Source organism: Myxine glutinosa, chromosome 1 (genome assembly GCF_964187855.1).
Source record: "Myxine glutinosa chromosome 1, kmMyxGlut1.1, whole genome shotgun sequence".
Taxonomy (NCBI): Eukaryota; Metazoa; Chordata; class Myxini; order Myxiniformes; family Myxinidae; genus Myxine; species Myxine glutinosa.
Genome location: NC_136261.1, coordinates 292891522 through 292918861, shown reverse-complemented (window position 1 = coordinate 292918861; position 27340 = coordinate 292891522).

The following is a 27340-nucleotide window of genomic DNA, read 5'->3' as shown; positions in this document are numbered from 1 at the left end:
TTAAATTACGACTGGGATTACGGACAGTAAAATTACAGTTCAGTACTTCGTGTAACCCCCACGAGCATTCAGGAGAGCACATACATGTTGAGGCATGCTGTTCACGAGATTTGCCAAGGTTTAGACAGGAATCGCTTGCCATGCAGTTACAATAGCCTGCTGCAATTCATGCACAGTGGCAGGCTGCTGGTCCAAGTTGTCGATTTGACGCGTTAATTCTGCCCACAAGTTCTCTATCGGATTCATATCCGGGGACATGGCAGGCCACTCCATATGCTCTACACCACGGTCAGCAAGAAAGTGTTGGATCATGCGAGCGCGATGAGGCCGTGCATTGTCATCTTGGAAGACAAAGTTTCCTCGAAAGGCTGCACGAACAAATGGGAGCAATGTTTCTTCCAGAATGGCCCTGTACTTGAACTGGTTCAGGTTTCCATTCAGAACAACTAGGTCAGTTTTGCCCACTGCATGAAAATCAGCCCAAACGGTCACCCCACCACCTCCAGCTTGGACTCTTGGCACTATACAATCTTCGTTGTAGGCTACATGCACTTGTCTGCGCACTCGGACACGGCCATATTGACGATAGACCAGAAATCTAGACTTGTCACTGAAGATCACGTGATTCCAGTGTCCTGGCTGCCATTGACGGTGCTCTCTGGCCCACTGCAATCGGCGCTGGCGGTGTTGTCTGGTCAGACGTGGCTTTCTCAGGGGATGCCTGGCACGATAGCCTGCCTGAACCAGTCGTTGGTTGACTAGCCTTCTGGATACAGGCACATTTGTCAGTTGCTGCCACTCAGCCCTAAGCCGATTAGCTGACTTGGTACAGCCATTGCGGACTAACCGGTGCAGCTGGCGATCATCCCTCCTTGTGGTTCTGCGGGGACGTCCTGTCCTCGGTATTGGAGGAGGGACACCCCACTGAGCATTTCGTTTCAGGATCTTTGACACCTGACCTTGAGTGATGCCAAACTGCCGAGCAATAGCACGCTGTTTCATCCCGGAATTTCGTGAAGCCACCACTAAATGACAAACAGCATTGTCGAGTTCACGGACCATCTCCAGGGGAAGCGGCAATAACTTTTGTAGATGTGCAGCAGTTGTTTTCCACGAATACAGAACGCAACAACCCTTGTATACCCGATTGTGAAGCCAATCGTCAAATGTACCTGCCCGTACATTTTGTCACGCCACCTGTGATATAATCCTGTTATTGACTTCTTGCTGCGACAGACAATCAGTGACATGGTTCTTTTAACAAAGAAATCACCGAAGCGTAAAAGAAACTCACCAGATTGATATACCGAGTTCAGAAAGTAAACCCAAGTCAAGAAAAAAAAAAATTCCATATTAAATGCCAAGTCTGTAAATATCTACATATGTGGGCAGTGTCTGTGTTGTCACTGAACTACTCCCTCAAACCTTTGTTTCCGTGGTTGTGAAGTGTTTTTAATAACGTTGTTGGTGAGGTGTTTTGAATTACGTGTTGCTGAGGTGTTTTGAATTATGTGGTGGTGAGGTGTTTTGAATTACTTGGTGGTGAGTTGTTTTGAATTATGTGGTGGTGAGGTGTTTTGATTTCCATGGTGGTGAGGTGTTTTGAATTGCGTGGTGGTGAGGTGTTTTCAGTCCTCCTTCCCTCTTTCATTCGGGGAGGTTTCACAACCTATTGGTCACTTGCTGGTGATGTGTGCCCGACTCCTCATTGGTCACGTGGGCTTCGCTTTTGGCCACGCCTTCCTGAACATCAAAATTTCTTCCCTTAACCACACGAAGGTTTGAAATCCTGCCTATTCTCAACGCATATTGGTGTGGATTATTACACAATGGGAAGGGGCTAATCTTTACATTCAATAAGAAATAATTAACTACTGCAGTCTACATGTTGTCGTGCAATTAACTAAAGGGGGTTTGCCTTTATGGCAAAACCGCAACACTACCCCCTCCTCTCACCGAGACTCGACCCGGTTCGTCCACATGGAGCGGCTGGGGTGAGCTGGCATTAATTTAAACATTACTTTTAGTGTGACACGTAGATGTGATTCCCCTAACATTTTAAACTCCAATCCCAATGTGTGCGACATTTTTTTGTTTGTTTTTAAACATTTAAATGTACATTTTTAAACTAAATATGTCCCTCCTCATGTGTTGAGAAACTACCTAACAGATTCACACCCACAACCTTGTACTGTTCGCATATTGCCAGAATTTTGAAACTAAACACACAACTGGTGGGCAACATTTTTACATTTTACTCTAAAACACAATTTATTTACAAAAACTATGACCCAGGACCTGGACTTGAGGAATAAAGCATGGAGAACTTATTGCTGGAGTCATCTTTATGTTGCTGGAGTGGCTTCTTGCCTTGTCGGCTGGCTAACAAAACCGACTGGCCCTGACTGGTATACAGGCCATTTCAAGATCAGGGCCATCTAATTCTTCACAATTGCACACATGGATCAGTTTTTATTTTATTTTGTGAGCAGGGCCACTCGAAACGATGTCCAAATGTGTGGCATCAATGCCACCCAACAGGTAATCCATGTGTGGTGTCAATGCCACCCAACAGGTGGTCCATGTAGCAAGATGATGGGGGCAGCCAGGAGGTGCAACAATGGAAATGGGTGTGGCCACAGAGCTAGTGGTCCATAATGGGATGAGTGATGGGATGATGGGAGTGAGTGATGGATGGCAGCAAGATGTTGCGACGGCAAGGTGAGTCCTCTTGATGGTCCTGGATTGGGGAGGAAGAGAAAGCGCAATGAGCAAAAGGAAAGGGCACGGTGGCACATGCAAAACAAAGGTATGACATGCGGGTGAGAGGAACGCCGGCAGAGTGAACTCGAGTCCGGCCCTACCCATACGTACCACCACCGTCAACTACACTACCCTAGCCCCCCTGGTATTTACAATTCATCTCTAAGTGTCGCCTGCCACATCCCCTCTTTATACCAAATTCGTCCCTAACTCCCCCCAGGTTCCCCCAGGAAGGAAAGGCAGAATGAACACAATGTTTTATACCCATGTCGTGATGCATCTCACCAATCAAACATTGAGCCCCGTGGTGAAAAATTCACCGCCTTGGGGATGGTTGTGGATGGTGCGAAGGGGTCCTCACAAAATCCTAACTTCACTAAATTCTAATCCTAACTTCAACTTCACAAAATCCTAACTTCACTTCACATCATTACACATTTAATCTCCCCGGGGTTGTACCCTGCCAATCGGCCTTCTTTAAACTATGTAGTTCAAAGAACCTGAATTCCCATTGCCCACACTGTGGTGCCCTCCGAATTTGGGTCTCGCCCCACGATTTTTCTATCTGTGCCCTTGCACAATTTTGGGGCTGGGTCGTGTGGCTTCACCAGCAGGTCTACCTGCCTGCACCCCCTGGTCCACCGGAGCTGCCTCCCGAGCTCGCCTACTCCTCAACCTAACCTATCTGGGAAAGGCCCTCCTTGGCTATTCCCAACTGATGCCCACCTTGGCATTTGGGCAACCCGAGTCCTTTCCCTGGATCCTCGGGCCCCACTCACACGCTAACCTAACTGGCTCCCTGAACCTACCTATGGCCTTACCTGGCCGACGAGCTCCCAGTGACCGGCGGGGTGCCTCAGCTAACTATCTACCACCAAACCACACGCCCAGCCATTCCACTGCCTCATGCACCTCACAAAACACTACATTCCCACAATCAGCACCACAGGTGTCAATATCCGTTGTAATTTACCTGCACCCTCTATCTAACTTTAAACTACCCACCCGGGTCTCCGTGAATGGGTTCCACTCCCCCCCATTCAATCCTTCACACCATGCATTCCACACCATGCATTCTACACCAATTATTTCCACACCACAACACAATTCCATTTATTCTCAAACACAAAGCATCATCTATCTAACTGATTTTCCCTATAACTAGAGCTTCCCTTGTCGTCCCTTTACACTACGCACACCCTTTGTTAACAACCACTAAACTCTCTACGTCCCCTCTACAGTTCATTGTCACTACTTAAATCTCTGTCCCTATGGTCTATTTAGATCCCTAACAATTATCCTAGCCCTCCCTCAGCGAGTGCTTCGGTGCCCCCATGGAGCAACCATTGCTGGCCCCTCCATGGGCCTAACAATGCTATCCCCTTAAACTAGTGCTCATCCCCCCCCCCCCCTCATGGGGAATGGTCACACCACCACGTGGGGGGTACAATACTCCCCCAGACCTCTACACTATGAGCCCCCCCCACCCCCATGGGAGTAATTTCCTGGGCCCCGGCTGGGGGGGGGGGGGTGTTTGGGGTCGGCTAATCCAATCTGTGCGGGGCAGAGTTGGTGGTCCCAGGTGCCGAGGTCCATCCCTGCATGGGACTCTGCAGTCCCACGCATGATGACCCAACCTGTTGCAGTAGCACCTCACCTGGTAAGGTGCGTGCCTCCAAAAATCCGAATTACCCCCCCTGTAGATCTGAGTTGGTGTATTTGGTGGTGGCCTACCATGTGCCATCGCCGGAGCCACCTGCCATAGTCCGGACCCCGCGAACCACTGGTCCACTAGCCTTCGGACCATGTCCTCTAGGTCTGGGCCCCTGTCAGGGGCGGACCCTCTCAGGGACCCACCACTAGCTATGGGCCCTACCTGCCTCACCGCTACCGTGTGGTGCTCGCCCCTCTGGGCCAAGGGTCTCGCTGCTTCCCAACGGGCCGCAGCGCCGGCCGCCTGGCTCAAGGTCTGTGGGCGCCACATGGCCAGCTGTTGCCGAAGCTCAGGGTCCGAAAAGGCCTGTATAAAGTGGTCCAGCGCCAAGCTTTCCTGGGAGGCCGCTGCCATGTCAGCATGCGCTATCCCCACTGTGCGGCGAATATCTTACACTAATTCCCCAATGGTCTCTTGGGGTTTCCGTTTTTGCACCGCGAGCTGAGCTTTAACAAGCTTGCTCTGTTGTTCCACACCAAATCGATGTATTATGGCCGAACGGAGATCTGACAGGGTGATAGCACCTGGTGGTAAAGCAGTCAAGACCTCTGCTGCCATGCCGCCGTGACGCGCAGTGCTGCCACAAGGTGTATCTCACCTTCATCCGGTCCCCAACCGTTACCCCTACACACATGGTCGAACTGGGACAGATATGCCCACAGATCGCTCTTGCCGTCGTACGGCGCCAGCAATACCGTGCGGGTGCCGGAGGTACGAATCCCGCACGCCAGTCCTTGTGGGACCGATGCCACACTGCCCCCTCCGGTCCCCACGGCGCACAACTTATTTGGGGCTCGCGGCCCCTATCCGTCCCACTGATCCCTATCCCGGTCGGTGTCAATGCCTGAGTTGGTGGATTACCCCTCACACCCCAATCCGTACTCGTACACCCCGGTGCGCACACTCTCTCCACACACTCCGTACCATTCATACTCCTCGCATTTGGCCCTGCACGAATTCCCGGGTCCGTCCTTTCTCCCAAGCTAGCCGAACACCCGATCGCACCATACACATTCCCGAAATCGCTACTCACCTTGGGACCCATCTTCTCCTGGCTCTCTTCAAGAACCTGCAATCTTTTTATTTGATTAGCAAGTACCTCATCACGCTGTGAGCACGACCCTTGCACACATTCCCGCAATTCCTCCCGCATTTCATTCCCCGTGTCACTTCGTCTCTTTTTAATATTACTAACATCATTTTCCACCTCCACCATTTTTTCCTTAACTCCCATTATTTCCCGATGCGCCTCCAAAATCTCCTCTTCTGAGGTTACCTTGGTCATCTCTATCTGCGTCCTAATTTCCCATTCCTTCGTCCCCATAGTTTCTATGACGTCATCCACCCTCTTCGTCTGTCCCTCGTGCACCATTTTACATTCTCTCTGGGTCGCTACCACTTCCCGTTTTAATTCCTTCTGCGCTGACTTTGACTCACCTATAACATCAGCATTCCTACCCACCTGTTCCCTAAATTCCTGTTGTCCCACCGTCAGTCCTTCTATTCCCCCATTCAGTTTGGCCGTGCTCTCCTTCAGCTCTCACTGGACGCGCATCTCACTCCGCTTTACCTCGTCACGCACCCCCGCGACCTCCTCGCTCATCCTACGCCCAATCTCCTCCCCCATCCTTTTCATTTCACATCTTGACTCTTCCAAGCATGCTGTGATTTGAGTCATGATTAAATAAATGTTAAACCCCGCTTGCACAACGGGTCCAGCCTCCGCCGCCGGCGTGCAAAGTGCCGCTATTATCCCCACTCCCTGCTGCAACGTGATTAACTCCAAGGTCAATCTGTTCGTTTATGTCCTGGGCCATGAATTCATCCTCATTCTCTACACTTTCTATACCCACCGGAACCTGCTTGTCTTGGCCCGCCATCATCCGAATTTAATTTAAAAAAATTTTTTTTAATTTGTTGTAAACTAAATTTTTACCTCGCTCGCAATTTTGAGGTACGTGAAACGTACCCCAGGTCCAAATATCGCAAACTCCTGACACCAATTTTGTTTGCGATGGTTAAAAAATCCCACTCCTTGACAACAATTTTGTTGTGAATCCTGGGGTTGTCGACGTACTAAGGGGAGTTTATTACCCCGCTCCCCCTCAAACTCCGGGTCCACTGAGGCCGCCGACCACGACTAAGCTCGTGATTGACGGATTGCTAAGCAATTCCGATCGCCAACCTCCCAGCCACGCGCCGAAGAGTTTTCTGCTCAAATAATCCCAAATACCTTCAAGACACGCTACCGAAGAAACTGGGGATCGAACCCTCGCTTCCCACACTTTATTGCATGCAAAGCGGATTTGCATGGTGTGGAAAGCGGCGTTACCTGACGTGATTTACGGACCTGATTCAAGCCAAATTCGGTCTGGGATGATGCTTGGCCAATGGAGAAAAAAACGTACCCGAACAGGTTTGAAACTAACAACAAAAATGTACAGCCTTATATTTAGAAGGCAAATAGAAAAAGAGATGAAGATGTAACCTTATTCATTCCTTACCTACAATAAACCCCACAGGCGCCTTCACACACTCACACACACGAAATGACACACTGGTTATTCTCGTACCGATGTACGTGCTGGGATTGACTCAAGGGTGGCTGCTGCTGTGCGCAGCGCGCAGCTCGATCCTCGATCCAGACGTGTAGCCTGGATGAGGTATCTGGATGACGAACTTCAATGCAGGCAGACGCGTTTCAGCGCAGGTTGGACGAGCTTCAATATGAGTCACGGGAGGGGCCAACGCTTGCAGGTCAGATCAGATAGACAAAGGGCGCCCGCGAAGTCAAAGCTGATGAGGGGCGTCGGCGAAGCAAAAAGCAAGAGGAGTGTCGTCGGCGAAGCAAAATGCAAGAGCGTCGGTGAAGCCAGAAGCAAGAGGCTGGAAAAGCGATGGGCCGGGGTTTTTATCAGACACAAAAAGCTTCCAGAATGTTCCACAGCCTCCCATTGGCTGAGGTTGGTCACTTTCTGGCCTTCAATCCCTCCTCCCCTCCCCCTATGAAGGTTTCAGTCCTCCTTCTCTCTTTCATTCGGGGAGGTTTCACAACCCATTGGTTGCTTGCTGGTGACGTGTCCCCGACCCCTCATTGGTCACGTGGGCTTCGCTTTTGGCCATGACTTCCTGCACATCAAAATGTCTTCCCTTAACCACACAAAGGTTTGAAATCCTGCCTACTCTCAACGCATATTGGTGTGGATTATTACACAATGGGAAAGGGCTAATCTTTATATTGAATAAGAAATAACTAACTACTACTGGCTACATGTTGTCATGCAATTAACTAAAGGGGGTTTGCCTTTATGGCAAAACCACAACAATATCTATTCGGCTTTACCGCTTGACCAATGTGCAGATTATGAGACAGTTAAGAAAGCCATTCTCAAAGCCTATGAATTGGTCCCCAAAGGTTACCGACAAAAATTTAGGAATGCCAGGAAGCGGGAGAATGAGACCCATGTGGAGTTTGCCAGAGAGAAGGAAACAATGTTTGAAAGGTGGTGTGACTCCAAAGAGATTGGGGAAGAAGGAAGCGCTCGAATGAGAAGGAAGGTGATGTGGATTTGGGTTCCATAGAGATTTTGGAGGAAAGGTCTGGGCGACACGGTAGTAATGGGAGTGACACCAAGGAACCCAATGATAAGGTTTCATCTGGATTTAAGGAAAAATGGAGTGTCCGTCGGAGACATCTGGGAACGAGGCTGAACAAACAGTGCTTGTTAGAAAGAGACTTGTTGAAGAGCAACACAGAGATTCTGAACTCCGGAGTCTGATTGGTGAAGCCATTACAGAGGAAGAGGCTATGAAGTTACCTGTTGGTTACTTCATGAATGGGGAAATACTTATGAGAAAATGGAGACCACTGGAAGTACCAGCGGATGACGAGTGGAAAGTCTATTACCAAATTGTGGTGCCACAGCCATACCAAAAGGAGATATTGAGTTTGGCACATGAGACACCTTTGGCCGGGCACATTGGAGTGAACAAGACGTGTGAAAGAATTCTGGCACATTTTTTCTGGCCAGGATTGCGACGTGATGTGGCGGAATTCTGTAAATCTTGTCATTATTGTCAGCTGGTGGGCAAACCTAATCAGAAAATCCCTTCAGCACCTTTAAAACCGATTCCAGCTTTGGAAGAACCATCCAGCCGGGTCATTATTGACTGTGTATGTCCTTCACCTAAAACTAAGGATGGACATCAGCATATGCTGACCATCATGTGTGCTTCCACGAGGTTCCGAGAAGCAGTGCCTCTTAGGAAAATTACTGCGGCAGTTATTGCGAAGGCCTTGGTTAAACTTTTCACCTTGGTTGGCATCCTGAGGTCATCCAGTCTGATCAGGGTTCGAACTTCATGTCAAATCTTTTTCAGCAAGTGGTACACCTGTTGGGAGCGAAGCAAGTAAGGTCAAGTACTTACCATCCCGAGAGCCATGGGGCCTTGTAAAGCTTTCACCAGACAATAAAGAATTTCATCAGAACTTACTGCTTTGAATGTGACAAGGATTGGGACGAGGGAATACCCTTATTGCTCTTTGCTATGGGGGAGTCCGTTCAGGACTCATTGGGATACAGTCCATTTGAACTCGTGTTTGGACATACAGTTTGAGGACCTTTAAAACTGGTGAAGGATCAGTGGCTACAAGAGGAGTTGCAGTCAACTGTGTCAGAGTATGTGACAACTCTGTTTCTGGTGTTTGTTCCCCTTCCATTCCCTCCCTTACCTCAAACGGGTACACAGCTGACACCGCACGTGAAAAAGCCGAATGCCTCAACTCTGTGTTTGCCTCAAAATCTTGTGTCCCAAACCCATCTCTCTCTGTACCCACCCTTCCCAGTCAAACCCAGCTGCTCCTGGACTCTGTGTCCTTCTCTCCTGACAATGTGGATAAGTTTTTGTCAAACCTCGACTCTGCAACTGCACCAGAGGGCATCAGCCCACGGATCCTAAAATCCTGCTCTGCCGCTCTATCTCACCCGCTCTCTGTTCTCTTCACCCTCCCTTTTGCTCAAGGTCATCTGCCATCAGCTTGGAAATCAGCCAACGTTACCACTTTACACAAAAAATGTGCAAAAACAGATCCTTGCAACTACAGACAAATCAGCTTGCTCCCAATAATCAGCAAGGTCATGGAATCAATAATTATAATAATAATAATAATTCATTTATTTTGTATAGCGCTTTTCATGAAGCCCAAAGGCGCTTTGACAGAGTGCAAAACATAATGCATAACAAAACATGAAAACAACAATTGCAAAAAGACAAGAATCAATAGGGAAATATTTAAAGCAAAAGGAGGGAGAGGATAAGTGATAGTCAGGGGTTAAATGCTGTGGGTTGAATGTTGAATGAAGTGCTGAACAGGTGGGTCTTGAGTGATGTTTTGAATGTGGTGAGTGAGGAGGAGTCTCTGATGGTGTGAGGTAGTGAGTTCCAGAGGGTGGGAGCAGCGATGGAGAAGGCCCTGTCCCCCCAGGATCTGAATTTGGTCCGGATGGGGGGGGGGGGGTCAGGAGGTTGGTACCAGCAGAGCGGAGGTTGCGGGTGGGAGTGTGTCTGGAGAGGAGGTCAGCCAGGTAGGATGGGGCCAGGTTATGGAGGGCTTTGTAGGTCAAGAGGAGGATTTTGTACTGGATTCTCTGGGAGATGGGGAGCCAGTGAAGCTTGTAAAGGACAGGGGTGATGTGGTCACGGGTCCGGGAATGGGTGAGTAGACGGGCAGCGGAGTTCTGAATGTATTGGAGTTTATTGGTGATTGTTGAGGGTGAACCATAGAGGAGGCTATTGCAGTAGTCCAGACGGGAGGTGATGAAGGCGTGGATGAGGGTTTCTGCAGCCGTGGAGGAGAGGGATGAGCGGAGACGGGCGATGTTTTTCAGGTGAAAGAAGGCTGTCTTTGTGATCTGTTTAGTGTATTTATCGAAGGAGAGGGTTTGGTCAAAGATGACGCCAAGATTCCGGATGAGAGGGGAGGTGGATACTGGGATACCGTCGATGTTGTGGGCAAAGTTCTGGGTGGATTTTGTGAGCGTTTTTGGGCCAATGATGATTATTTCAGATTTATCACAGTTTAGTTTGAGGAAGTTGATTTGAAGCCAGGATTTTATTTCAGAGATGCAGTTTGTCAGGATAGAGTGGGTGTCGGTGGAGACGGACTTGGTGGAGATGAAAAGCTGGATGTCATCGGCGTAGCAGTGGAATTGGAGACCATGACGGCGGATTAAGTGACCGAGGGGGGACAGGTAAAGGCTGAAGAGGAGGGGGCGAAGAACTGAACCTTGGGGGACACCTTGGCGGAGGGGAGCAGTGGGGGATTTGCAGTTATTGATGGAGATGAACTGGCGTCTGTCAGAGAGGTATGATTTGATCCAAGAGAGGGCAGTGCCGGTAACGTAAAAAAGGTGGATTCAAGTCGGGTGAGGAGGATGGTGTGATCGATGGTGTCAAAGGCAGCGCTGAGGTCGAGGAGGACGAGAATGTTGAGGTTGCCAGCGTCAGAGGAGAGGAGAAGGTCGTTGGTGATTTTGAGGAGAGCAGTTTCAGTACTGTGGTTGGAGCGGAATCCGGATTGGAATGTTTCATACAGGTTATTGACAGAGAGGTGATGTTTGAGTTGAGTGGCTACAGCGCGTTCCAAAACTTTCGACAGAAAGGGTAGGTTGGAGATGGGTCTGAAGTTGTTAAACGAAGTAATTATCGATTCTGACAGCAAATCCTTCCTCTTCTCCAATGGCTTGATCTCGGATCATCAATTTGGATTCAGACCAGGTCACTCTACTCTGGACATGCTGCTTCTGCTGTGTCAACAATGGATGGAGGTCCTTGATGTCAAACAGGAAATCAGAGCTGTACATATCACGTGCCTTCGATAGGGTCTGGCACCGCTCTGCTCTCCAAACTTTCCTCCTATGGTATGCATGGAAATCTCCACGCATGGCTTGCGGGCTTCCTCTCTGGTCATAGTCAACATGTGGCCCTGAATGGATTTCTCTCATCTTCCCTTCCTGTTGTTGTGGCTTCTTTTGGACACCTTTCTTAGCAAAACTCAATCAGACTCAGCGAGACTCACTCAGTTTAAATCGAGATTTATTCCGATTTGCGGAGAGGACTTTACACAAAATACAGATAAGATACGACGCGTCATTCGGTTGAAGTATTCTCTCCCCGCAGCCTCGGAGGGTCCTGTTACATACAAAACGCATTTCCTCTGATCTACAATGGTCGGAATTCTGCGGTCACTTAGAGCCAGCCTTTCTGGCACCAAACTCCATATGTTTATCATTACGGAGGACACAAAGAACTGATAAGGTCCCTCCCCGAGTCCCACTAATGAAGGGGTACATTCCAACTCCGAGCTGAATCAGCATTCTCCCCTCCGTTCACATCCTTAGAGGTCACTGGGTCATTTCACAGATGGTCGGCTGCTTGCTCCAGGTTCTTTGCACATTTCCTTGCATGCTTTAAGAACAAGATTCACATTGAAGTACAATTTAACTAATATTCATAAATTGTATTATAAATATGAATTATATATTTATCTATAATTCACATGGGTCAGGGACAAGTTTGAATTTGACTGCCTGCGATAACTCGCCGACCCTAACAAATATAGAGGTCTTCTATACTGTTCAGGCTGGAGTTCTCCAAGGCAGTGTTCTTTTTCTGGCTCTGTGATTTTTCTGGTCTTCATCAATGATCTCTCTGACTCGAGAAAATCCTCTCCATCTCTTTGCTGATGACTCCACTCTCTGCCGCTCCATACCTCATCCCTCAGATTGGCAGTCTGCAACCTCCTCACTCTCTGCAGACCTGGATAAAATCACAGTCTGGGCAAACAAGTGGAACATGTCTTTCAATCCTGACAAATCTCACACTCTCACTATGTCTCTCCGAAAAGAGCGACTGGAAAACCCTCCCATCTACTTTCTCAACAATCCTCTCCAAGAAGTTCTGTCACTCAAGCTTTTGGGTCTCACTATCTGCCATGATCTTTCCAGGGAAAACCACATTTCCAAGCTGGCCTCCAAAGCCAGTCGCCGACTAGGCATCCTCCATCGTGCGAAGTCCTTCCTTGGCACACCTGAGCTCCTCACTACATACAAGGCTTTCATCCGCAGCTCAATGGAATACTGTTCTCCCCTCTGGTCTGGTGCTCCTGCCTCACACCTAGCTCGTCTTCACACTGTTGAAACCAAAGCTTTCAAAATCATTGGAATCTCCCGCAATGAAGCTAACTCGGAGGGCCTTTCACTCACTCACTCACCGCAGGCAGGTAGGTGGTCTTTCTGCCTTCTACCGATTCCTCTCCGGCCTTGCTCCCCCAGCTCTGTCTGTGCTCTGTCCCCCAAATCTTCCTACAGGTCGCACAAGATCTGCCAGTAACCCTCTCATGGTTAAACTGCCAAAATCAAGACTCTCTGCTCACCTTCACTCCTTCATTCCTCTTTTCTCCCGCCTCTGGAACAAACTCCCCCACTCTTTTCAATCCCACTCCTCCCTCCAGGTCTTTAAAACAGCTGTTCACCACCATCTCTTATCTTCCCCCCATCCAAAACCTTGATCTTTTCTACCCCCGTTAATTCACCCCAGATCCACTTTTCTGAAATACCGACTTCTTTCCTGGAAGTCCTAGGAGTGTCCATGTGTTTAATACCTCCCACCCCTCCCCCCCCCCTTCCCATGCCTCCTCCCCCCAAGCCCTATCCCTCCCACAGATCTCCCGATGTCCCTGATCTCTACTGTTGTACTTGTGTGCTTCCCTATCTCCCCATCTTGTCTCCCGCTCCCTTGGTCATGTTTTTTGTGTCAGTTTGTTTTCATGTGATGAATGTTAGCTTTTACACAAGCCTTTACAAGAAGGTACACAAAATCGATCTTGTACACACAAAAAAAAAAGTCTCCCACATTTTTTTCCCTCACCTATTCCTGTTGTGTTTCAAGCAGGCTGTTCAACCTTCCTGAGGCTTTTTAACCCTCCTCTTCCCTCCAGGGCTTCAAGCAGCCGGCACCACCATGTCATGCCACTCCATCCCAACTCGCAATCTCTTCTCGAGCCTCACAAAGGCCAACTGCTACCCCACTATCAGTCATACCCTCTGTCACCTTGCTATTCCATGAGCCTCGATCTTGTAAAGAAAACAAACTGTCATTGAATCCCAGGTATAAAATATAAAAATATAATAAACAAGTATATTAAAAAACAAACAAATAAATGAAAAATCACTCATAGAACGACACTTGGCAAAAGAGAACAAAGTAGAATGGCACTCAATAGAGCATCCTTTTGATTTCAAAAATATAATAGGTGGTTGAATTCAGTGACCTGATATGCAAATCGTCTTCAAATTTTAAGTTAATCAGATAAAAATTGACAATTTTAGAAATTTGGCCTATGTTGACCTTTTGGTCTATATTGACCTCAAATATAATTGGTGGTTGAATTCAGTAAGCTGATATGAAAATCCTATTCAAATTTCAAGTCAATCAGATGAAAATTGGAGGAATTTTAGAAATTCAAAAAGGTTGTAGACCTTTGGCCATATTTATCGTTTGGCCTACGATGACCTTAAAAATAGTTGGTGGTTGAATTCAGCAAGCTGATATGTAAATCCTATTCAAATTTCAAGTCAATTGGATGAAAATTGAGGATTTTAGAAATTAGAATATGTTGTTGATCTTTGGCCTATGTTGACCTTTTGGCCTTTGCTGGTCTCAAAAATAGTTGGTTGATTTCAGTTCACTGATATGAAAATCCTATTCAAATTTGAAGTCAATCGGATGAAAGTTGAGGATTTTAGAAATTTGGAAAGGTTGTTGACCTTTGGTCTATGTTGACCTTTTGGCCTATGTTGACCTAAAAAATAGTTGGTGGTTGAATTCAGTAAGCTGATATGTAAATCCTATTCAAATTTCAAGTCAATTGGATGAAAATTGAGGATTTTAGAAATTAGAATATGTTGTTGATCTTTGGCCTATGTTGACCTTTTGGCCTTTGCTGGTCTCAAAAATAGTTGGTTGATTTCAGTTCACTGATATGAAAATCCTATTCAAATTTGAAGTCAATCGGATGAAAGTTGAGGATTTTAGAAATTTGGAAAGGTTGTTGACCTTTTGGCCTATGTTGACCTTTTGGCCCATGCTGATCAAAAAAATAGATGGTAGTTGAATTAAGTAAGGTGACATGGACATCTTATTCAAATTTCAAGTCAATCGGATGAAAATTGAGGATTTTAGAAACTAGAAAAAAGTAGTTGACCATTGGTCTATGGTAACCTTATGACTTATGTTGATCTCAAAAAAAGTTGGTGGTTGAATTCAGTTGGCTAATAAGCAAATCCTATTCAAATTTCAAGTCAATCGGATGAAAAAAGAGGATTTTAGAAATTTGAGGAAAGTGGTTGTTCTTTGGCCAATGTTGACCTCAAAAATAGTTGGTGGTTGAATTTAGTTAGCTGATATGAAAATCCTATTCAAATTTCAAGTCAATCGGATGAAAATTGAGGATTTTAGAAACTTGTACACCCGATAACTAAGGGGGGGGGGGGGGGGGGGGGGTCAGAAAGGGTCATTCCTCTTTGGGGTACATAGATTACAGTCGATCTATGGTCTGGTCTCAAGAACATTGGGTGTGTGTTCATTTCCCAAGTTTCTTGTAGAGAGATCGCCAAGTGGTTTAAGCATTCGAGCAAGCACTCCATTCAAAACCCTTAATGAACGGCTGGCTTGGCAAGCGCTAGCTAGCTGCTTGGAAAAATGAGCACACCCCGAGCTTCCTCCCTTTCAGTTTCGTGTTAAACAGGAGCGAGCTTTAAAAGTTCACTCCGAAAAACACCACGTTAGCGCCAGGAAGGGTCATGTTATTAACCCAACACTTATGGGGTGCCTAGAGTACAGTAGATCTTCGCTGGGTTGTTTGACATAGCCTATCAACACAAATCCCTCCAGGGATCTGATACACAAAATACAGAAACCGAGTTTCTTTCCTGACTTGCAAAATCCTATTTTTTGTGTTTTTACATAAAGCTAACTTAATATGGCTATACACCTCAACACGCAACCCAATGATGGCAATGGCAGGGAAAACCCGCTCGGGGGAGAAAACCCCCTTCGGGAGGGGGGCAAATTAGGGTTCCACCCCAATCTCGGTGGGGTGATTGAGATCAAAACCAAAGACAGCATCATTCTGCAAATGATGGCAGAAGAATATTCATTTCAACAATATTGATAGATAAAGGTGATATAATATAACAAATATCATGAAACATTTACATTTTGTAGTCCATTGTATAATTTAAATAAACATAAATGCAAATTTCGCATGTGGAAAAAGTAAGTACACCCCTACATTTATCACAACTTCAAATACCTAAAATTAGAATCAGGTGCACCAGCTCAGGTGCAAATGATTAGAACATCGTCAGAGAGGATCTTGGAGGAACCTGTCTTATTTAAACATCAGACATTTAGTTTGGTTTGCTCTTTGTTGTTGAAGTGTGCGGCGTCACCATGCCTTGATCAAAAGAGCTCTATGAAGCCTTCAGAAAGAAGGTTATAGATGCCTACGAGTCTGGGAAGGGATTAAAAAAGATATCCAAACTATTTGAAATCAATCATTCGACTGTCTGGAAGATCATCGACAAGTGGAGAAGATTCCAAACAACTGCCAACTTGTTCAGGCCAGGCCGCCCCAGCAAGTTCAGCCCGAGAGCAGACCGCAAGATGCTGAAAGAAGTCTCTAAGAACCCCCAGAATGTCATCACAGGACCTACAGGTAGCTCTTGCCACTGTTGATGTCAAAGTGCACGAGTCTACCATTAGAAAGAGGCTGAACAAATTTGATCTACATGGGAGGTGTGCCAGGAGGAAACCTTTGCTGTCCAGAAAGAACATCAGGGCAAGACTAAAGTTTGCCAATGAACACCTCGGCAAAGACCAGCACTTCTGGAACAATGTGCTCTGGACAGATGAGTCAAAGGTAGAGCTATTTGGCCACAGTACCAGAAGACATGTTTGGCGAAAACCAAAGACAGCATTTGACCACAAGAACAGGATACCAACTGTAAAGCATTGTGGTGGAAATATTATGGTTTGGGGAAGCTTTGCTGCATCAGGCCTGGGCAGCTCACGATCATAGAATCCACTATGAATTCTTCATTGTACCAGAGGGTGCTTGAGGATAATGTGAGGCAATCTGTCGGAAAGTTGAAACTCAACCGAAGGTGGACCTTGCAACATGACAATGACCCGAAACATACCAGTAAATCCACCAAGGAATGGCTGAAAAGAAAGAAATGGAGGGTTCTGGAATGGAAAAGTCAAAGCCTGGATCTAAATCCCATCGAGATGTTGTGGGGGGATTTGAAACGAGCTGTGCATGCAAGAAACCCCTCAAACATCGCACAGCTGAAAGAATTCTGCATGGAGGAGTGGAAAAAAATTTCTCCCAGTCGATGTCAGAGACTGGTAGACAGTTATAAGAAACGCCTACTTGAGGTTGTTTCTGCCAAAGGGGGCAATACCACCTATTAGAGCCAAGGGTGTACTTACTTTTTCCACATGCGAAATTTCCATTTATGTTTATTTAAATTAGACAATGGACTACAAAATGTAAATGTTTCATGATATTTGTTATATTATATCACCTTTATCTATCAATATTGTTGAAATGAAGATCAAATAGCTGTATGTTGAAATGTGTTGAAAAGGTTTATATGGGGTGTACTTAATTTTTCACGTGACTGTATATTACAGTCGATCTCTGGTGGGGTCTCAAGAACATTGGGTTTGTGTTCATTCACCAAGTTTATTGTGGAGACATCGCCAAGTGGTTTAAGCATTCGAGCAAGCATTCCATTCAAAACCTTTAATGAACGGCTGGCTTGACAGTAATAGTAAATAACTTTCTGAAAGAAAGAATGTCGGGATTCCTTCAAATTTCTTCATTTAGTGTTATAAACAGCATTAGCGACTGTTTAAAAAGCTAATCATACATGTTTGTGGTTTATAGTATTCATTACTCTTCATTACTTCTGGTGGAGGCCGTTGCTCCCTCAAAAACGCCATGATAAGCAATTTATATACGTTGACTCGCTGGAAAATCCCCTTGCGGAGGTGGGATATTAATTGGTATTAATATTGTTTTGTAATAACATTAATATTACGCTATTATCGTTAGTTTTGTTATTCGAAGTGGCCTTGGAAAAACGCCACGATAAAGCTAACTTAATATGGCTATACACCTCAACACGCAACCCAATGATGGCAATGGCAGGGAAAACCCGCTCGGGGGAGAAAACCCCCTTCGGGAGGGGGGCAAATTAATGCGCTACAACCTTAATTATGTTACCCTTGGTCATCCTGTCAAGTTTGGTTGAGATTGGATAAGTAATGACTGAATGTATTGGTGTCAAAAATTAATCAGACAGACAGACAGAAATGGCGTATTTTAGTATGATTAGAAAAAAAGTGGTTGAACTTTGGGCTATGTTGACCTTATGACCTCAAAAAAATAGGATTCTGTTGGACCACTAACTCTGCCATTTCGTTAAGTTTCGTGAAGATCGTTTTAAAATTGTGATCTGTAGGCAAGTATAAGTAATTTAGCAGGCAGACAGACAAACACACACATGCACACACACACACACACACATACACACACACACACACACACACACACACACACACACACACACACACACATACACTAGTGGTCAACATACTTGTCAAAAAAAAAAAAATTGACAAGTAATAAATACATAACGTTTTGAGAGACGAGTTTGAGGTTTCACTTGTTTCACAAATCACACTTATATTGTTACCGACCTGTTCTAGAGGGTAAAATGGGGGATAGCTTTGAATAGTTATTTCACAGTACATGTTGGAGTAAGTGTGATGTAATTCCCACGAGAGATAGAAAGTGTTGAGCAAGCGTACCGTCTACCAAGCAGTGATGACCCATTTACATCTCGCTGTCTGACAACATGGAGCAACTTCTATCCACTCATCCCAACTCTCTCTTCCTCATATGTGGCGACTTCAACTGTCATCATGCCAGCTGGCTGGGTGTGGGTTCCTCTCTCACCAGCCATGGCACCTCAGCAAAGGACTTCTGCGACTCATTGGGACTGACACAATCTGTCAATTTCCCGACCCGGATCTCAGTCAACGGAGCATCTTCTCTTCTGGACTTGGTTATGACTAACTTCCCTGCAAATGTCTGCTGCTCTTCTTCTGCTCCAATCAGTTCTTCTGATCATGTGCTTGTTAAAGTGGGCATCTCTCTGGCCATTCTCAGAGAGCCTCCTCAACGTCGACGAGTCTGGCATTTCACTCAGGCCGACTGGCAAGGGCTGCAAGCAGCCATCAATCACCTGGACTGGTCTCCCATCTCTACTGCCTCTGACATCAATTCTTCCTGGGAATTCTTCCAAAGTAAACTGCTCTCTCTCATGCACAGATTTATCCCATCTCGTCTTCAGTTGTCATACTTTTCCTCCCGTCCATGGTACACTGAATCTTGTGGTGAGGCAGTTGCCCTGAAACAACTTGCCTTCGCCTCCTGGAAGGCAAATCCAACTGAAAGTTACACTGGGCAACAAAAAAATCTTTTCGTCTGCAACTAAGGGAAATCCAAGTGTTCTTGGCTAAATCTTGGCTGCTGATTTGAAATCTGCAGTCATCATTTAGCCAGCACGTCAGGTTTTCAAAATATGTATATGTATGAATGAGACCCGGCATGCTATACTAATACTTTATTATTGCAGATTGCCACATTGTACATCTAATATCAGTGCTTGGTAATTAATTTCACTTCATATTTTGTTAACGATGATTGATCTCCGTGCATAATGTGTAGTATGCAAACCAAGAACATAAACAAGTTGCAGAAAAAGAAGTTAATAAAACATTAGAACATGGTAATCTTTGGAAGGGTGTAAACTTGAAATCTGCCCCATTGTGAGTGATTCAGAAACAACACTTCAACTTTACAATCTTCCTTGCAATATAGTCAGTGTAGGCCCCACTGTTCAGACGTGTTCAGAAGTGCGTGAGACACCTGCTCTTGCGCTTGTGTGTGGAATTGGTCTCCCGTTGTGGGAACCAGCAGTAATCACCCATCATGTTTGGGTTGAACCGGCCTTGATACCTAGTTTCCATGACCGAAATGTCTTGGTGGAACCTTTCGCCATGCTCATCGCTTACCTCACCCAGATTAGGTGGGAAGAAATCAAGATGAGAATGCAAGAAGTGCATTTTAAGAGACATCCTGCAGCCCATTCACTTATAGGCCTTTAGCATGTTGTCCACTAATTCAGCATGCTGTTCAGCTCTATAGTTCCCAATAAAGTTCTGCACAACCAACACAAATGCTTCCCGTTCTGCAAACTTAAGTGGGTTCAGTTTATTTTTGAACTCGGGATCACACATCAGTTCTCGGATCTGGGGCCCAACGGAAATGCCTGCTTTGAGGTTAGCATCAGTTTTCTCTGCGCCAAACTTCTCTCTGAGATATAGGAAGTCATTACTGTCATGATCCAATGCCCTTACAAAGTTTTTCATAAGGCCAAGTTTGATTTGAAGCGGTGGAAGGTAGACATTTTGAGGGTCTACCAATGGCTTATGATGCACATTGTACCTGCCAACTATGTGTTCATACCTTTCGGGTCAGTCTTTTACAACTTAATGATTGCTCTCATCATGGCTGTTCCATAGGCACAAGAAGCACATGCATTTTGTGTACCCCAGCTGCAGTCAGAGGAGGAGATAAATCCCTTTTAGATCACAGCAAATGTTCCACTTATGATCTGAGTAATTAATCGCTTTTAGAAGGATTTCCATGGACTCGTACGTCTCCTCACGCCGACAGCAGGACTGCAGGAGCTACAGGAGCAGAAGGTTTTTTGTTACCATTGTGCAACAAAAGAGCTTTGAGGCTCACTTTGCTGGAGTCTATGAAGAGTCTCCATTCATCAGGCACATGTTTGTTTCCTAGCTCATGCATTAGGCCATTGACAGCACAGAAACAAACATCATTTTCTATCTTTAAAAAGGCAGGTACGTTTGTGTGGCGATCACGGAAGTGGGAAATTTTGGTTCCTTCCTCTAGGAGATTCCATTGCTGTAGTCTGGAGCCCAACACTTGAGCCTTCTCCTTTGACAATTTTTTTTTTTTGGGGGGGATACAAGGTCGAGGCTCGTGAAAGAGCGAACATTTATCACCCCAAAAAATCAAACAGACACACAAAACATATAATAAGGGTAGCAGTAGGCAAGATGGGGAGAGAAGGGGAAGTACAAACACAACATTTGAGAACAGGGACATCGGGAGATCTGTGGGAGGGAGAGGGCTTGGGGGGAGGAGGCGTGGGAAGGGGGGGGGGGGGGGTGGGGTGGGAGAAGTATAAAACACAAGGACACTGCAAGGACTTCCAGGAAAGAAGTTGGTATTTCAAAAAAGGGGATCTGGGGTGAAATTAGCGGGGGTAGAAAAGATCAAGGTTTTGGATGGGGGAAGATAAGAGATGGTGGTGAACAGCTGTTTTAAAGACCTGGAGGGAGGAGTGGGATTGAAGAGAGTGAGGGAGTTTTTCCAGAGGCAGGAGAAAAGAGGAATGAAGGAGTGAAGGTGAGCGGAGACAGGTCTCTCAGACAGGTCTCTCTGACAGGTCTCTCACCAGATCGTTTAATTCTTCTTGATTTAGCAAGAGTTTCTTCTTTTCTTCAGACTCAAGTTCGTACAGTTCATCCATATCACCCATAGCATTGTCAGAGTTGTCATCACTTTCATCTGCAGCAACTTCGGGTAGAACTGGCACAGGAGAATCCAGCCCATGGGAGACCGGCTTCAGAGCAGACTTACAATCTGGATATACAATTTTTGACTTGTTTTTCGTTGAGAAACCTGCAATATTTGTCATACAAAAGTAGCGGTCAGAGTGATGATTCGTTGGCTCACACCATATCATTTGCACAGCAAAAGGCATTCCCTTCCATTTGCCACTCAACCACTGCGTAAGTCCAGAGTTACACACGGCGCAGCAAACATGAGGTGCCCAGCTCTTGTCTTGGTCTCCAACTTCACATTCAAAATAATACTTGTAAGCAGCTTTCATCCTCTTGTTAAGGTTCTTGCGCTGGCTACGTGGAGTGTATTTCCCACGGATATAATAAAAGTTATCAGGGTCATTCACACAGCCTCGTCTATTCATAATGCCTGTAGTAACATATGCCTAACCTGAAATTGTACAGAAATATATATTAGGTTATAATCTGAAAATATGTAGATACTTTAGTATGATATTAATTCAAAACTTGATACATTCATAAAATATATACATTGCATTTAAACATTTTAGTATCAAGTTATTAACTCCTCTCAGTGGGGAAAATTATAATGCCGCGTGGAATATTTTACTTAAAAATTCATAGCTTGGTCAGTTTTCATCAATTTTTGATAATTTAAAGTGTATTCTAAAGCTCTTTTATGAGAAATAATATTCTGCAACAGTTGTGTTGCTATAATTGAAACAAAAATACAAAAAATAATAATTTATGATCACTCAAAATTATCCACCAGGGCAGGCTACTGTAATTGGACCACATGTATCACTCAAAATCCTGACGTTCTGAGAAAATTCTGACTTCAGATTCAGAATCAGCAAACTCGATTTAGTCGAGAACATATGTTTCTACCCCAGTAGATAATCTTTGTTGTCCGGTGTAATCTCAGTTCCTTTTACAAAGCTGGGAACAAGTGTCTACCTCAGGAGAGCAAGGAAACATTATCTCTCTACTCTCAAGACTGAACTCTCAAACCTGTCTCCCTCCTCCAAATCCTGGTGGCGTCTGGTCAAATCTATTTCTGTATTTGTTCTCCCTCCATTCCCTCCCTTACCCCAAATGGCCTAACAGATGACACTGCACGGGAAAATGCTGAATGCATCAACTCTGTGTTTGCCTTAAAATATTGTGTCCCTAACCCATCTCTCTCTGTACTCACCTTACCCAGTTGAACCCAGCTGCTCCTGGATCTGTGTCCTTCTCTCCTGACAAGGTGGAGAAGTTTCTGTCAAACCTCGACTCTGATTCTGCAACTGGATCAGACGGCAACAAGAGGGCATCAACCCACGGGTCCTAAAATCATGCTCTGCCCCTCTATCACACCCTCTCTCTGTTCTCTTCATCCTCTCTTTTGCTCAAGGTCATCTGCCATCTGCTTAGAAATCGGCCAACATTACCACTTCACACAAAAAAGGATCTCTCCGACTCTCTGGAAAATCCTCTCTATCTCTTTGCTGATGACTCCACTCTCTGCAACTCCATATCTCATCCATCAGATCGGCAGGCAGCAGCCTCTTCACTCTCTGCAGACATGGACAATATCACAAACTGGTCAAACAAGTGGGACATGTCTTTCAATCCTGACAAATCTCACACTCTTACTTTGTCTCTCCGTAAAGACCGTCTGGACAACCCTCTCATCTACATTTTCAACAATCCACTTGAAGAGGTTCTGTCACTCAAGCTTTTGGGTCTTACTATCTGCCATGATATTTCCTGGGAAAACCACATTTCCAAGCTGGCCTCCAAAGCCATTCGCCGACTGGGCATCCTCTGTCGTGTGAAGTCCTTTCTCGGCACTTCTCCCCTCTGAGCTGGTGCTCCTGCCTCACGCCTAGCTTCACGCTGTTGAAACCAAAGCTTTCAGAATCATTGGTATCTCCCATGATGAAGCTGAGTCTGAGGGTCTCTCTCTCTCTCTCTCTCTCTCTCTCTCTCTCTCTCTCTCTCTCTCTCTCTCTCTCTCTCCCTCCCTTCTCTCCCTTCTCTCCCTTCTCTCCCTTCTCTCCCTTCTCTCCCTTCTCTCTCTCTCTCTCTCTCTCTCTCTCTCTCTCTCTCGCCCCCTGCTGGCTGTCGGTGTGTTTGGGCGCGGCAAGATGGTGGCTGTGCATGTGTGGTGAGGTACGAGCTGCTCTGCTGTTCTACTCTTTTGTCCCTTTCCACGTCGTATCTCACCTTTTCCTTCCCCCTGTTCGTTTATCTTTACATCCTTACTCTGCATTTGTGCCCCAACCCCTCCCCTTTGATCAGACCCAACACTTCGGGGCTTCGGCCTCCCCCATCCCCCTCTGCCTCCCTTTTCCCTCCTCGATTCCCTTTTCTTATCTCGTTTGTATTTATATTCACTCCGTGTCCTTTGTTTCCTTTTCCTTTTCTGAGAGAGAGAAAGAGAGCCCGCAGCTGTTTGTGGATAACTTTTGCATTAATCGGCGGCGCATCCCGTCCTCCGGCTGATCGCTTTTTTCTCCACCAGCTGTGTTTGTTTTCGCCTTTGAAAATCTGTCTCGGCTCGTAATTAATTAATCACTGTTCGAGAGCGATATTCACTCTCCCGTCCTCGTCCCCCCCCCCCCGTCCCTCGTCCCCCGTCCCTCGTCCCCCGTCCCTCGTCCCCCGTCCCCCGTCCCCCGTCCCTCGTCCCCCGTCCCCCGTCCCCCGTCCCTCGTCCCCCGTCCCTCGTCCCCCGTCCCTCGTCCCCCGTCCCTCGTCCCCCGTCCCACCCCCACCCTCGTCCCTTGTCCCCCCCCCCTCGTCCCCTGTCCCACCCCCACCCTCGTCCCTTGTAAATTATGACTTCGTTTTCACGTTACGCGGCATATGAAGCGTTAACTCGTAGACATGGCGTTGTTTGTGTCCCACCGAACGAGGTCAGCGTCGAAGACCTCGTTATTGCTGTGGGCAACATAATCGGTATTGATAAAGTTCGCGCGGCCTCACGAATGAACAAACGTGTCGTTATTTTCGTATCCGAGGCTGAACTGGTTCACGAGATTGTATGTACAGGATTATCGACAGATGACGGACATTTCGTACTCGTGTCCCCTCTCGACACTCCAGCCGTTAAGGTCATCATCTCGAACTGTCCTCCATTCCTGAAGAACGAGAGACTGGTCTCCGAACTATCTCGTTATGGTACTGTGGTTTCGCATGTCACGATGTTACCTTTACGTTGCCAGGACGACCGGGCTAAACATGTGATGTCTTTCAGGAGACAAGCTTATCTTGTACTTCCTCCTTCTAACGTCGAAAGAACGCTGAACATTGTTTTGAAATTCAAAATTGATAATCATGATTACCAATTATACGTAACCACTGACACCTTGAAATGTTTTGAATGTGGTAAATTCGGACACCTGAAACGCTCTTGCCCAAAAACGGCTTCGTCGAACGATGGGACAAACCACGTAAACAACAAGGATTCTTCTTCTTCATCTTTTGCTTCGGCTGTGAAGGGAACATCTTCCATGTCCGGCAATAACGTTCAGCCTTCCCATCCCGATGATCCAAACAGCACAACGAACGTCGGGGATGGTTTCACCATTGTTCCGTCAAGGAAGAGAAAGACCTTTCCCGACGGTCATTTAACTCAGAAAAAGGCAGCATTTAACAATAAGCAACCTGTCGGTAACACCCCCCCAGTCGTGACCGATGCCACTCTACAAGGCTTACCTGGGACAAACCCTGTACCTACAGCCAACAAGTTCGGCCCCCTTTCATGTGAGGACATAGACGTTCCACATGCAGGGACTGGTTTACCTGTTAACAAATCAAATGGAATCGTCTCACCTGTTACGGACTCGGCTATTGGAAAGTCCTCTGATGATTTTGCTGAGACCACTGGTGATGAACCTGCTGAGACCACTGGTGATGAACCTGTCGAGACCATGGATGATGAACCTGCTGAGACCATTGGTGATGAACCTGCCGAGACCACTGGTGATGAACCTGCCGAGACCACTGGTGATGAACCTGCTGAGACCATTGGTGATGAACCTGCCGAGGCCACTGGTGATGAACTTGCTGTCACTTTGGAAAATGTTAATCCTGAGCATGATGATGCTGAATTCCCGCCAGCAGAAAATAGCGAAACTGTCCCAGTTACTGCTCTCACTTCATCACCGGGTGAAGCTGGAATCGCAGGAATCAATATCTTGCAAGAGACTCCTATTCTGCTAGACACTGCCACACCATCGGAGGTTGTTGCAGTCGGGGGAAGCAACATCGCTGCATCTGCTGATGCTGTTTCTGTTTCACAAAATCCACAGATTATTGCTGTTATTCCTCAAAGCAATGTTCCCACGGTGGGAGAGCACACAGATGTTACAACTAGTGCAGGTCCGTGTGCCAATATTGATGACAGCAGCGACATGCAGGATTATACAAGCTTGTGTGATTCGGAAATTAAAACTGACTCTGACGAATCTGACCTGTAGGAAGCAAACAGCCAGGTGGAAGCAATGGAGAAACCTACCAGTCTAGGTCCTACTTCCCCTGAACAAATACGAATTTTCTTGCAAAATACGTACAGGAAACGCAGTATAAACCTAACAGAATACTTTCCCGATTTACCGTCCTTCCTTGAGTGTGCTCAGGCTATTATACGCAGGCCTGACTTATTCAACTTTCCTCAGACACATTGTCACCGTTTAAGAAAATTGATCGCCAAGACGAAAAAGACTCTAAGTTAATTCATGGTGAGTTTCAAGATTGGAACAGTAAATGTCAATGGTGGTGGAAGTTCACTCCGCCAGATCCAGATCAAGCAGCTGATAAACGCAAACGGTCTCGACATAGCTTTGTTGCAGGAGACCCACGCTGTCAGATCTGTTCAGGCCCAGTGGCGGCTCATTTATGGATAAGGAGTGTTTCTTTAGTAACAGCTCCTCGTCTAAGGCAGGAATCATGTTTGTCTTAGGGAAACATTTCCAACCATCCTCGCTTCAATTTGCGAATATCATTGATGGCCATCTTGCCTCTGTGACCTTCTATCTCAATCAGGTCAAGTTTACAATCCTTAATGTGTATGCTCCAAGCAAAAATGGTGAGCGGATCTCCTTCTTTGCTGAACTGAGAAAGTTCCTCCAAACACTGGATCTGCAGACTTGTCTAATTATTGGTGGCGATTTTAACTGTACTGTTAATGCCTCATGCGACCGAAATGGGCCGGAACCTCAACCATGTATCGCAAAACTCTTTGCAAATATCATCGCAAAATATAATCTCCATGATGTCTGGCGCTTGCAACACCCTTCCGAACAATCCTACACATGGTGTCGTTGTTCCAACAACCACATCTCACTTGCGAGGCTTGATCGCATTTATGTAAATTCTCACCTGTTACATGGAGTTTGCAAATCTGACATCGTGCCTTCCGGTTTCTCCGATCACTTCCTAGCTCGAGCATTCGTTCAACTCTCGAAACCGTGTCCAGGGAGTTCTCACTGGAAATTCAACAATAGTTTAATAGAAGACTTCAATTTTATTCAGGCTTTTGAATCTTTCTGGACAGATCTCTTGGAACGGAAGTTAAGCTGTTCTGTTAACCCACTGGTGTGGTGGGATCTAGTAAAAACCCAAATCAAAGGCTTCTGCCAACAATACCAGAGCTTCTCAAAAAGGGCTGATTATGAAGCGAGGAAATTATTGCAATCAGAGATTTTACATCTTCAGATGGTCACAGGACAAAATAATAATGTGCAAAGAGCCTTAACCGAAAAACAGTCTTTATTGAAAGAAATAACTGAGAGGAATGCACGTGGTGCCCTAGTTCGGATGAGGGTGCAGCACCTTAATGAGACAGACATACCAACTAAGTACTTTTTTTCCTTAGAGAAACGCCTCCCGAACAAACAGCTCTCTCAACTGCGTTTGGCAGACTCATCCATCACTTTCAACCAATCAGTTATCAAACTTTTTACAAAGGAATATTTCTCGAAAATATACTCGATGGAGCAAATAAATCCTGTCAGTGTCGCCTCTATCTCCGTAGGGCTGCCAGTGTTGTGTGAGGGTGGA